This window comes from Chlorocebus sabaeus, chromosome 2 (assembly GCF_047675955.1).
Source record: "Chlorocebus sabaeus isolate Y175 chromosome 2, mChlSab1.0.hap1, whole genome shotgun sequence".
NCBI lineage: Eukaryota > Metazoa > Chordata > Mammalia > Primates > Cercopithecidae > Chlorocebus > Chlorocebus sabaeus.
In genome coordinates this window covers 23126788-23139458 of record NC_132905.1, presented here as the reverse complement: position 1 = coordinate 23139458, position 12671 = coordinate 23126788, and the positions used below count along the sequence as shown (strand labels likewise).

General features: G+C 46.8%; 2 long non-coding RNA genes across 2 annotated transcripts in view; one reads left to right on the top strand and one right to left on the bottom strand.

The window, feature by feature from the left end:
• The window catches only part of LOC103246010 (uncharacterized), a 48898-nt gene extending 42117 nt beyond the window's left edge, over positions 1-6781 (bottom strand). The window contains exon 1 of the long non-coding RNA XR_005234953.2: positions 6525-6781. This is a non-coding gene — a long non-coding RNA (uncharacterized lncRNA). The remainder of the gene's footprint in view (positions 1-6524) is intronic.
• Positions 1-12671, top strand: part of LOC119618572 (uncharacterized) — a 48537-nt gene that overhangs the window by 22177 nt on the left and 13689 nt on the right. The window contains exon 2 of the long non-coding RNA XR_005234954.2: positions 7157-7305. This is a non-coding gene — a long non-coding RNA (uncharacterized lncRNA). The remainder of the gene's footprint in view (positions 1-7156; positions 7306-12671) is intronic.

The following is a 12671-nucleotide window of genomic DNA, read 5'->3' as shown; positions in this document are numbered from 1 at the left end:
CAATTCAGTATATTTAAACATGGACTGGATATTGGATGATATTAAGAATTTGTTGTTGGTCTTTTAGGTGTAATAATAATAATTGTGGCTACATGTTTAAAGTTCCTTTTTTAGAGAGACATGGAGAAATGTTTGCAGATGAAATGATATGATGTTTGAGATCTGCACAGAAACTATCTCATAAAGGAGAGGGTAGATGGGCATATAATTAAAGAAGTTTATCCATAAGTTGATCACTTTAAGCCGGGTGATGAGTATGTAAAGGTTCATTACATTATTCTCTTTACTTTTGTAAATGCTTAAAATTTCCCATACTGAAAAAGAAAAAAAGCTAATATTCATTTATTTTCATTCTTTTCTTTCTGCACTTCTGCTATAAAAACAACCTCCAAGGCCAAAGGAACCAGAGAAATGTGATAAGATAAAAGGCATTATACCAAAAAAGAAATACATTGGCTAGTACTTCAAACTACCTAGAAACAGATGTATAGACCAATGGAACATAATAGAGAGATCAGAAATTAATCCCTGCAACTACAGCCAACTCATTTTTCAACAAAGGTGCAAAAAACACACATGGGGGAAAGGACAGTCTCATCAATATATGGTGCCAGGAAAATTGGGTATCTGTATGCAAAAATATGAAACTAGACCTCTACCTTTCACCATGTACAAAAATCAACTCAAAATGAATTAAACATTTAGATCTAAGACCCAAAACTATGAAACCGCACTAGAAGAAAACATGGGGACACATTTTTTGACATTGGTTTGGACAAGGGTTTTTTAGATAAGACCTCAAAAGCACAGGCATAGGCCGGGTGCAGTGACTCATGCCTGTAATCCCAGAACTTTGGGAGGCCGAGGTGGGCGGATCACATGAGGTCAGGAGTTCGAGACCCACCTGGCCAGCATGGCAAAACCCTGTCTTTGCTAAAAACACAAAAATTAGCTGGCCATGGTAACACATGCCTGTAGTCCCAACTACTCTTGGGAGACCGAGGCAGGAAAATTGCTTGAACCCAGAAGGTGGCAGTTGCAGTGAGCTGAGAGTGCGCCACTGCACTCTAGCCTGGATGACAGAGCAACACTCTGTCTCAAAAATAAAAATAAAGCACAGGCATCAAAAGCGAACATAGACAAATGGAATTACATCAAACTGAAAAGCTTCTGCACAAAAAAACAATCAACGCATGAAGAGATTACACACAGAATGGGAGAAAATATTTGCCAACTATACATCTGGTTAATATCCAGAATATATAAGTAACAGACAACTCAATAGCAAAAAACAAATCAAAAACAAAAACAAAAAACAAACCAAATAATCCAATTTTAAAATGGAAAAAAGACCCGAATAGACATTTCTCAAAATAAGACTTACAAATGGCCAACAGATATTTGAAAGAATGCTCAATATCACTAGTCATCAGGGAAATGCAAATCAAAAGCATAAACATATCATCTCACTCCAGTTAGAACCACTATTATCAAAAAGACAAAAGACAAGTGTTGGCGAGGATGCAGACAAAAGGGAACCCTTACACACTTTTTGTGGGACTGTAAATTAGTACAGCCATCATAGAAAACGGTATGGAAGTTCCCCCCAAAATTAAAAATGGAACTACCATATGATCCAGGAATCCAACTACTAGGTATACATCTAAAAGAAATAGGCTGGGCCCAGTGACTTATGCCTGTAATCCCAGCACTTTGGGAGGCTGTGACAGGCGGATCTTGAGGCCAGGAGTTTGAGACCAGCCTGGCCAACATGGTAAAACCTTGTCTCTATTAAAAATACAAAAAATTAGCTGGGTGTGGTGGCACGTGCCTGTAGTCCCAGCTGCTTGGAAGGCCAAGGCAGGAGAATTGTTTGAACCTGGGAGGCGGAGGTTGCAGTGAGCCGAGATGGCACCGCTGCACTCCAGCCTGGACAACAAAGTGAGACTCTGTCTCGAAAATAAAATAAAATAAAGGAAAGGAAAGGAAAGGAAATCAGCATGTCAAAGAGGTATCTGTGCTCCCATATTTATTGCAGCATTATTCACAACAGCCAGTGTATGGAATCAATCTAAGTGTCCATCAACGAACAAATGGATGAAGACAATGCAGTGCATGTAAACGATGGAATACTATTCAGCCACAAAAAAGAACTAAATCCTGTTCATTTGCAACTACCTGGATGAATCTGGTGACTTTATGTTACATAAAATAAGCCAGACACAGAAAAACAAACTGTATGTTCTTACTTATCTGTGGAACCTAAAAAAAATGATCTCCACTTGGCACAGTGGCTCAAGCCTGTAATCCCAACACTTTGGGAGGCCAAGAAAGGAGGATTGCTTGAGTCCAGGAGTTCAAGACCAGCCTGAGCAACATACCAAGACTCCATCTCTACAAAGAAAGTTAAAATTTTTTCTGGGTGGACCAGGCGCGGTGGCTCACACCTGTAATTCCAGCACTTTGGGAGTCTGAGGTGCGGGGATCACGAGGTCAGGAGTTCGGGACCAGCCTGACCAATATGGTGAAACCCCATCTCTACTATAAATATAAAAAAAAAAATTAGCCAGTCGTGGTGGCAGGCACCTGTAATCCCAGCTACTTAGAAGGCTAAGGCAGGAGAGTTGCTTGAACCCGGGAGGTGGAGGTTGCAGTAAGCTGAGATTGCGCCATTGCACTCCAGCCTGGGCAACAGAGCAAGACTCTGACTCAAAAAAAAAAAAAATTCTAGGTGGGATGGTACATTCCTGAGGTTCTCAGCTACTCAGGAGGCTGAAGCAGGAGGATCATTTGAACCAGGAGTTCAAGGCTGCAGTGAGCTGTAATCGCACCACTGCACTCCAGTCTGGGTGACAAAGACCCTGTCTCAAAACAAAACAAAAAAAAATTTTTTTGGTTTTAAGTCTCATAGAAGTAGAGGGTAAAATAGTGGTTACTAGAGGCTAGGGAGGGGTTGGCAGAGGGAAGAGGAGGAGAGGTTGGCCAATAGGTACCACGTTACAGTTAGGTAGAAGAAATAAGTTCTGGTGTTCTATTGCACAATAGGGTGACTATAGTTAAGAATAACGTACATCTCAAAATAGCAGAAAAGAGGATTTGAAATGTTCTCACCACAAAGAAGCGATAAATGTTTGAGGTGATGGATTTTCTAATTACCTTGATTTGATCATCATAGTGTATATATGTATTGAAACATCACGTTGTACCCCATAAATACAATCATTATGTGTCAATTAAAAATAAAATAATTACAGGTGTGAGCCACCATGCCCAGCCTGTAGTGCCGTATTGAACATATGAGTCTAGAGCTCAGACTCTCTCCCTCTCAGTTACCAAACAACCCTTACTTCTTTCACACTGGCCTTCTTTCTTTTCCTGAACAGGCCAAGTTTCCTCCAGCCTCAGGACCACGGCATTGCTATTCCTGTTGCCTGGCACATTTCTCCCCTAGATGGTCACGTGACTAGCTCCCCCTAAACATGCAGATCTCAGGTCAAATATCATCTAATGAGAAAATCCTTGCTTGGCCAGGCACAGTGGCTCACACCTGTAATCCCAGCACTTTGGGAGGCTGAGGTGGGTGGATCACCTGAGGCCAGGAGTTCTAGACCAGCTTGGCAAACATGGTGAAACCCCATCTCTACTAAAAATACAAAAATTAGCCAGGTGTGGTGGCAGGCGCCTGTGATCCCAGCTACTTGGGAGGCTGAGGCAGGAGGATTGCTTGAACCAGGGAGTCAGAGGTTGCACTGAGCTGAGATCACACCATTGCATTTCAGCTTGGGCGACAGAGTGAGACTCTGTATCAAAAATAATAATAATGATAATAATGAAAAGGAAAATCCTCACTCAAGACCCAAGCTAAACTCAATATAAGGAGTGAGCCAGGGATCCACATTGGTCAGATTTTGCTGTGATAATGATGCATAAAAGACAACTTCCAGAAGCCTGGTGCTTACAACAGTAAACATTCACTTCTCGCCCAGGGATCTGTGGGTCAAGCTGGGGCTCTGCTGGGCTTTCTGGGGCTGGCTGGGCTGGGCTCCAGGCTGTGGGGTGAGTAGGTGACTGTCTTGTACATCTTCTCATTTGGAGTCCAGGCTGAAGGAGCTTCCACTGTCTGGGACTTGTGGTTCTCATGACCGAGGACGGTTGCTCAAAGGGGTGAATGGAAACACTTTGTGCCTTGGGCCTGGCCTCTGTGACTTCCACACATATTCTCATGGCCAAAGCAAGTCACATGGCCAAGTGCAATATCAACAGGGTGAGGAAGTATATTCCTCCCATAGTGGTGGGGGCTGGGGAAAGTAAATATTTGCTGAACAGTAATACAATCTACCAAATGACCCAATTCTTTTTTCCCCCTAGATGGCTATGTTTATTGAGTCATCCCTCCACACTCATGAAATACCATCTTTTACAAATGAATGAATGAATGAAAAATGTGCCTTTCAAGGCAGGAGGATCCTCCCCATGCTTCAAATGAGAAACCTGATGCTCAGAGAAGGGAGTGAGTCACCCAAGGTCCCAGAAGCCACCTGTGGCAAGCCCAGCCTGTTGGGCTCCTCAGTTCACTTCCCTACATACAATAAATGAGGCAGGAAAGTGCAATTTTCTGGGCAGCGAGGACACATTACCCGTCCTGCCCTCCCACTGAGGCTTGGTTGACAGGCCCATAAACAGGGGGCAAATATACCAAAGGGTTTCCTTGCTGATTCAATCTTGGGGCTCACTCTGAAGCCAAGTAGGACCTTGATTTGTCATTTCCGGGTCTCTGAACCACAGATGTTAAGTACGTATTGAGCGAGTGAGTCACTGGTACTGTGGACGTTTTAATTGCTGATTAAGTGTTCCGTGAATTCTGGGTCCCGCCCCAACTGTGCCTGTCCCTAAGGTACAGACAGTAATCTCTACTTCTTCAGGGATCTGCAGTGTCTAACACCAACTAGGGTACACAGTGACACTTAAAAATGAGGCATAGGCATAGAGGCCGGGTATGGTGGCTCACGCCTGTAATCCCAGCACTTTGGGAGGTCGAGGCGGGCAGATCACTTAGGCCCAGCAGTTCAACATCACCCTGGGCAACATGGCAAAACTCTGCCTCTACCAAAAAAAAAAAAAAAAGCCAGGTATAGTGGCGTGCACCTGTGGTCCCAGCTACTCAGGAGGCTGAGGTGCTAGGATTGCTTGAGCCCAGAAAGCAGAGGTTGCAGTGAGCCAAGATCACATGCCACTGCACTCCAGCCTGGGTGACAGAGTGAGACCCTGTCTCAAAAAAGAAAGAAAAGTAGGCTGGGCACGGTGGCTCATGCCTGTAATCCCAGCACTTTGGGAGGCCGGGGCGGGTGGATCACGAGGTCAGGAGATCGAGACCATCCTGGCTAATACGGTGAAACCCCGTCTCTACTAAAAATACAAAAAATTAGCCGGGCGTGGTGGTAGGCGCCTGTAGTCCTAGCTACTCAGGAGACTGAGGCAGGAGAATGGCGTGAACCCGGGAGGCAGAGCTTGCAGTGAGCCGAGATTGCGCCACTACACTCCAGCCTGGGCAATGTCTCAAAAAGAAAAAAAAAAAAAAAAAGGTACAAGGCTTAGGAAAATTCTGGAAGGACATGCCTCAGATAAACAGTGGGCAACTCTTTTGAAGCAAGTTTACTTAGAACTTTAACTCTCTGCTTTAGGTCTTTATGTAGCATTGGAACAGTCCACAATCAGTATAGATTGCTTCTACAGGTGTGAGTGTAGGTATGCTTCTGATTGCATAGGTAACATTCAGAGAACCAATCTGAAACTGGTCTAAGTTCATACTAGCGTGCAAAAAGCAATTACTTGCTGATTGGTTTGGAAACTCCTGAAAATCATCTTCCTCCGGAATCCTTCTCCCACACATTGTCAGAAGCCTGCTTTCAGAAACACTGAGTCAATTCCCAATCACTCCTTCAGTTGGTAAGCCCAGGAGCACCTACAACACGCCAAGTGCTGAGTGAGCCACCAGGGTGACAGGTGATAAGCAGGGAAACAGGTGGTAGCCCGAGTCAGTGCGGCCTGCATTCAAACCATAGCTGACATGGATGGCACTGGACCATGGACCAGACACTGTGCTAAATGTCCCACAAGGATTATCACGTTTAATCCACACGACAAGTTGATGAGGCAGGCACTATTATTATCCTGTTTGACAGCTGTGGAAACTGAAGTGCAGAGAGGCAAAGGAACTTGCCCAAGGTCACATAACTAGCAGATGGTGGAACTGACATTTGATTCCAGAGTCTGTGATCCCCACTGTGACCCAAAACTGCTTCCCACTAGGAACTTGTCCAGATTCCATAGGCAGTAAGTGGCAGAGTCAAAATTCAAACTCAGAAAAGTTCATCAGCCTCCAAAGAATATTGTTTTAACTGATAAGATGTCCTCCCTTCCAACCCCCTCGATTTCTGGATCCAACACTGACATGCTGGGTGACCTTGGGGAGCCTCCCTGAGCCTCAGTTTTCATGGCTGCAAAATGGAAAGAACACTGCTTACCTTAAGGAGCTGCAGAGGGGCTTTTATGTGAAGACAGTTCCTCCTATGGAAATACGGTAGGCACTCAGTTGAGACACATCTGCGTTCTTTCTGGTTTCCAGGAGTTTGGGGCAGTTGGACAAGTGGACACTGGAGCAAGTCTGTGTGATAGACCAAGGGTGCACTAAGTGCTGGGCCAGAGGCTGCTGTGTACCCAGAAAACTCAGCTGACGGAACAATGGAATAAACAACCCTCAGAAGGAGGGAAGTTTTGTTCATCATCTTTCCTGTTTTCCTAGTCTGGCCCAGATTCAAAACCTCTTCTTAATCTTGTCAGGAGTTTGGCCCAGTGCCCCAGGAAGGAGCTGCCAGGAGGCTTATAGTGAGCCAAGTCTTCAAGGAAGTGATGTCTTCTGTGAGTCAAGAGAAGGCAAGAGATTTTCTGGAAGAGAGAAGGAGATAGGGACAGAAACAGGGAAGGGCTCAGCTGGAAGACCCTTCCTTGAAGAAATGGAGAAACTGAGGCTTAGCACAGAGCAAGGTTTATTGATTGTGCTGGTGGCAGGGTTGGGGCAAGTAGCTTATCTTCCTTCCTCCCAGGTCAGAGTCCTCTCCACTGCATGTATTGACTGCTCACCCCCTTCCTATTCTAGGACTACCCAGGCAGGGGGAGCTGCCTTCACTCACCCTTTCCCACTATTGCTTCCAGAAACATCTCCCCATCTCTACAGTGGGGACTTTGTAAGCACAGATGTGGGTCCCATGAGTACTAGAGAAGGAAGCAGTAGCTGCAAAAATCTTGGTGGGTTTGGCCATGCAGGAAACGAGGATGATAGACCCTCTGAAATAAAGAACCAATGCTTCCCACACACCTACTGTGCGTCTGTGCAATGCCAGGCACATCCAACATGTTGTTACGGGATCCTCGGGCTGTCATTTCACCAGCCGGAAACCTCTGTGGCCAGTGGTGCCTTTGCCAGAGTTTTGCTCAGGCCCACTGTGCCCACTTGGCCTGGCAGGCTGTGCTCAGCTCGTGCTAATGGCCTGGATCCCATGCCTGCCAAGGGCGAGTGGAGCAGCGAGGGCGTGTGTGAGCAAGCAAGCATGGGGTCCAGCCACTGTGCACAGCCAGGAACAATGACTGTGGTGGAGTGGGCAGCTCCAGGTGCCAGCATGAGTGCTGGCTCCCTACGAGGCTGCAGTTGGACCAGGCATCCTGCAAGCAGTTTCCACTGCTGCCTCTGGGGAATGCAGTGGTTCCTGGGGGCTTGGAGATGTCAGGAACCACAGACCCCCAAAGAGGGTGTCATAGCCCTGGCTCAGGGAGCTCCTAGGTCTGGGGTCCCCAAAGGGCCTCAGTCTTCTCCCCTTCTTGTTACCCACAATGTGGTGAGCGAGAGGTGTGTTTCAGCCCTGTTTGCATTACAGCTCTTTCAGCCCCACCATTCAGGAGGTCCTGAGTTCTTGTCCCATTCTGGGGAAGAATGAGGTATGCAGACAAGTGGAGGGTGAGCAAGCTGAAGAGCCATATTGAGCAATAGAGCAGCTCAGAGGAGACTCACAGTGGGTAGCTCCTCTCTGCTGCCAGGGTGTCCCACTAATGTTCAGCTTTAATGTTAAGCTCTCAGCAGAGAGGAGCTACAAGACCCTGGAGTGGGTAGCTCCTCTCCACAGCTGGTCATCTTGATGTCTGCTCAGCTCCCAGCAGAAAGGAGACTCTGGAGGGGTAGCTCCTTTCTGCAGCTGGTTGTCCCGACATCTCTCTGAGTCTGGCTGAGTCCAGGGTTCTTATGGGCTTCAGAGGGGAGGAAGTGCATGCTGATTGGTCCATGGGTGGCCATAGGCAGGCCCAGAAAAGGCACCATAAGTTCCTACTCCAATCTGCAGGACTGGCAGCCTGGCCTCCAGGCTTCAGGCCTTCCCAGGATTGAAGATGGGGCTTCACCAGGGATCCACCCCTTTTTGCCCAGAGCCTATCTGCCTCCTGCCACTGTTCATGGCACCCAGGTTGTTCAGGCAGAGGGGCACCTGCAGGCCAGTGCTGAGCTGCCCTCAGCCCTTCCTTGGCCTCCCTCCCATGTTAGTTGGTGCCCAAAGTCTGAAGTGGGCCAAGGTGTCAGGGGGCTGGTGTGTCAGTGCTGCCCCAAGCATGCAACTGCACCTGGGATCAGCCTCAACTTTGCTCTGAGATTGAAGCAGGCGCTGGGAGCAGGGAGAAGCCAGGCAGTGGAAGCAGGCATTTCTGAGCCTGCAGGGGCAGGGGGGCCTTCCTGGGCCCCCAAGAGTGCGGAGATGCCTGGGTCTGCACCCCTGGTTTGGGCAGCTGCAGCTGCGCCCGTGGAGCATGAAGCTCCCTCCCTGTCAACTCAGAAGACAGCAGGGCTCCTGCCTGTTCCCGACTCCTGCTGGCTCTGTGGAGTGCCTCCCCTACTGCAGACTGCATCATGGCAGTGACCACTCTAGACAGGCCACTGCTGCCATCAATGTTACATAATCTAATCATCACACTAACTCTGGAAAGTAGATTACATCCCCATCTTGCAGATAAGGAACCTAAGGCTCATAGGTGAGACATTTCCTGCCCAACTCTATCTCCAGCCCATGACTGTCTTCCAACCTCTAAACCTGGCTATCTACTTTGTCTCAGATGTCACCACTTGTAACCCCACATGCTTCTCAAAGTCACCTTGAACTCATCCTCTTCCCCTCCCATAGATTTCTGGTCTCCCATCATAGCCTTACTACTCAGAACCCCAGATATTAATGTTGACTCCACCCTCTCCCTTATTTTCATCTGCAAATAGCCTGGGATCAGTGGTCCCCACTCCAAGTCTATTTCCTAGACATTGGCTTTCTTCAATTCAAAGGCATGTAGCATGGTCCAAGCTTTCATCATCTCCCTGTTAGATGACTTCAACAGTTTCTGTAAAAGCTCCTCTGCCTCCAGTTTATCCCTCTATCCATCCACACCCCACTTAAAGTGTCAGGGGCAATCTTTCTAAAATGCAAATCTGTCTAGTCTCAACCAGCTGAAAACTCTTCCGTGGCTTCACACTGCCCTCAGGATAAACCCGTTACAGAGGCTTGCCTGGCCCTAAAAGTCTTGGCCCTTGCTGCCCTCTCTGGGGTCAGGTTGGGTCACTGTCTACCCTCTGCCCCTGAAGCCTTGGACATCCTGGAATACATACAGTTCCTCTTTCACTTCAAGGATTTGACCCATGCTGTTCTCTCTGCCTTCCCCCAGCTAACTCCTTCTCATCTTTCAGGTCTCAGCTTAGTCACCACTTCCTGACCACCCTGCTCTTAGGCTTCCTGAGCTGCCCTTCCAGTGAATCCTGCAGTTCCCTTATACTTCCTACACTGGGTTACCCAAACCCTCCCTCTCACATTCCCCTATACAGCCCAAAACAGCCTTCCCCAGCAGCACAGAACACTGGGGCAGCACTCTCCAATGAAAATACAATGCATGCCACATGCGTAATTATAAATTTTTGGGTTGGGTGCGGTGGCTCATGCCTGTAATCCCAGCACTTTGGGAGTCCGAGATGGGTGGATCACTTGAGCTCACTTGAACCCCTGGCTCAAGTGATCATGGTAAAATCCTGTCTTTACAAAAACGCAAATATTAGCCAGGCATGGTGGCTTGCATTTGTAGTCCCAGCTACTCAGGAGGCTGAGGTGGGAAGATTGCTCAAGCCTGGGAGGTCGAGACTGCCATAAGCCATGACCATGCCATTGCACTCCAGCCTAGATGACAGGCTGAGACCCTGTGTCTAAAAAAAAAAAAATTAATTAATTAATTAATTAATTAAATTTTCTAGTAGCCTCTGTCTCCCAGGCTCAAGTGATTCTCCCACCTCAGCTTCCGAGTAGCTGGGACCAAAGGTGCACATCACCACACCCGACTAATTTTTTGTATTTTTGGTATAAATAGCATTTCATCATGTTGCCCAGGCTGGTTTCAAATGCCTGAGCTCAGGTGATCCACCGGCCTCAGCCTCCCAAAATGCTGAGATTACATGTGTGAGCCACTGTGCCTGGCCTCTAGTAGCCACATTTTTAAAAGTAACAGTAAACAGATGAAATTAATTTTAATAACAAATTTTAACCCAATATTTCAACATATATCAATATAAAAAGTATTCATATTTCATTTTATTTTTGTACTAAGAATCTGAAATCCAGTGTATATTTCACACTTACAGCACATCTGAGTTTGAACCAGCCACATTTCAAGTGCTCAGTAGTCCTGGGTGCTAGCAGCTATTAGATTAGACAGTGCAGTTTTAGAGGATGCTTACAGCTAACTGGCCTATGTCCTGTACTGGAGGACATTCATTCTGAGAAAAATTCATAGAAATTCTCCTCTTTGGAAAAAAGGATTCTAAGTCAGACTGGTCTTAAAAACACTGACAGAAGGCCGGGCGCGGTGTCTCAAGCCTGTAATCCCAGCACTCTGGGCGGCCAAGACGGGTGGATCACGAGGTCAGCAGATCGAGACCATCCTGGCTAACACAGTGAAACCCCATCTCTACTTAAAAAAAATACAAAAAACTAGCCGGGTGAGGTGGTGGGCGCCTGTAGTCCCAGCTACTCGGGAAGCTGAGGCAGGAGAATGGCGTAAACCCGGGAGGCGGAGCTTGCAGTGAGCTGAGATCTGGCCACTGCACTACAGCCTGGGCAACAGAGCGAGACTCTGTCTCAAAAAAAAACAAAAAACAAAAACACTGACAGAGTGAAACAGGGTTTTCAATGCTTTAGGACCTCAAGAGTCTTCTCTGTGCTAGTGTGAGATGTGATACAGACCAGAGAACACGTAACATCTCCCCAGCTTACTTGAGCTCAGAGCTCTGTTTTCGTAAAGATTTCTGGAGAATGAGATGTGATAAAGACCAGAAGAGCAATATAGCATTTCCCCAACTTATCTGAGCTCAGGTTCTGTTTTCATAAGGCCTTTCAGGGGATTAGTGTCCAGTGGAATGTTCTTTGGCAAATGTCACATCCCTGACTCAGTAGATCCCAGGATCCCCACAGGAAGAATGTGGAGTTCAGAAAGTCTGCCTTAAGTGCCTCAGCACCTGAGACTCGATTACTGAATTGACTAAACTAATTATGGGAGGCCACATAGGGCAGGCCTAGAATTAGTGAACAAAAATTGCAGCATATTTCAGCCCAAACAAGGATTTTTTGATTGTGTGTGCACACACACATGTGTGTTTTAAAAAGTTTAAATCTAAGTTGTCAGATCTGTCTAAAAAATGCAATATGTAGTCTTGCGAGATGATGATTTCTCTGTCACTCGTAATCAAGGAGTGATCAAGGTTAGAGTTCTCTGTCGGGTAGGGGGCTCTGACCCAGAGTCTCTAATTTTTTTTTCCAGAACTTAAAAAAAGAAGGAAAAAAGGCAACAATGGGCAGAGAACTTGAGCATCAGAGGAACTGATCAGACATGCTCTGGACCATTTATTAAGAGCACACTTTGGGATTCTGAAGGCTTCAGTGGAGGATTGGTTTACAGTCAAATACCCTTTGAGGCTACAGACTCTTGGTTCGGTTCAGATGATTTTTTTCTTTTTTTTTCTTTTTTTTTGAGACAGTCTCACTCTGTTACCCAGGCTGGAGTGCAGTGGCCACTATCTCAGCTCATTGCAACCTCCGCCTCCCACGTTCAGTGATTCTCCTGCCTCACCCACTCTAGTAGCTAGGATTACAGGCATGTGCTACCACACCTGGCTAACTCTTTTGTATTTTTATTAGAGATAGGGTCTCACTATGTTGGTCAGGCTGGTCCCAAACTCCCATATCTGCCTGCCTCAGCCTCCCAAAGTGTTGGATTACAGGCATAAGCCACTGCATCTGGCCTATATTACACTTTGATAAAAAGTTTTAGGACTGGGTGCAGTGGCTCATGCCTGTAATCCCAGCACTTTGGGAGGCAGATCACAAGGTCAAGAGATCGAGACCATCCTGGCCAACATGGTGAAACCCTGTCTCTACTAAAAATACAAAAATTAGCTGGGCATGGTGGCGCATGCCTGTAGTCCCAACTACTAGGGAGGCTGAGGCAGGAGAATTACTTGAACCAGAGAGGCAGAGTTCACTGCAATTGCTTGCAGTGAGCCAAGATTGTGCCACTGCACTCCAGCCTGGCAACAAAGCTAGACTCCG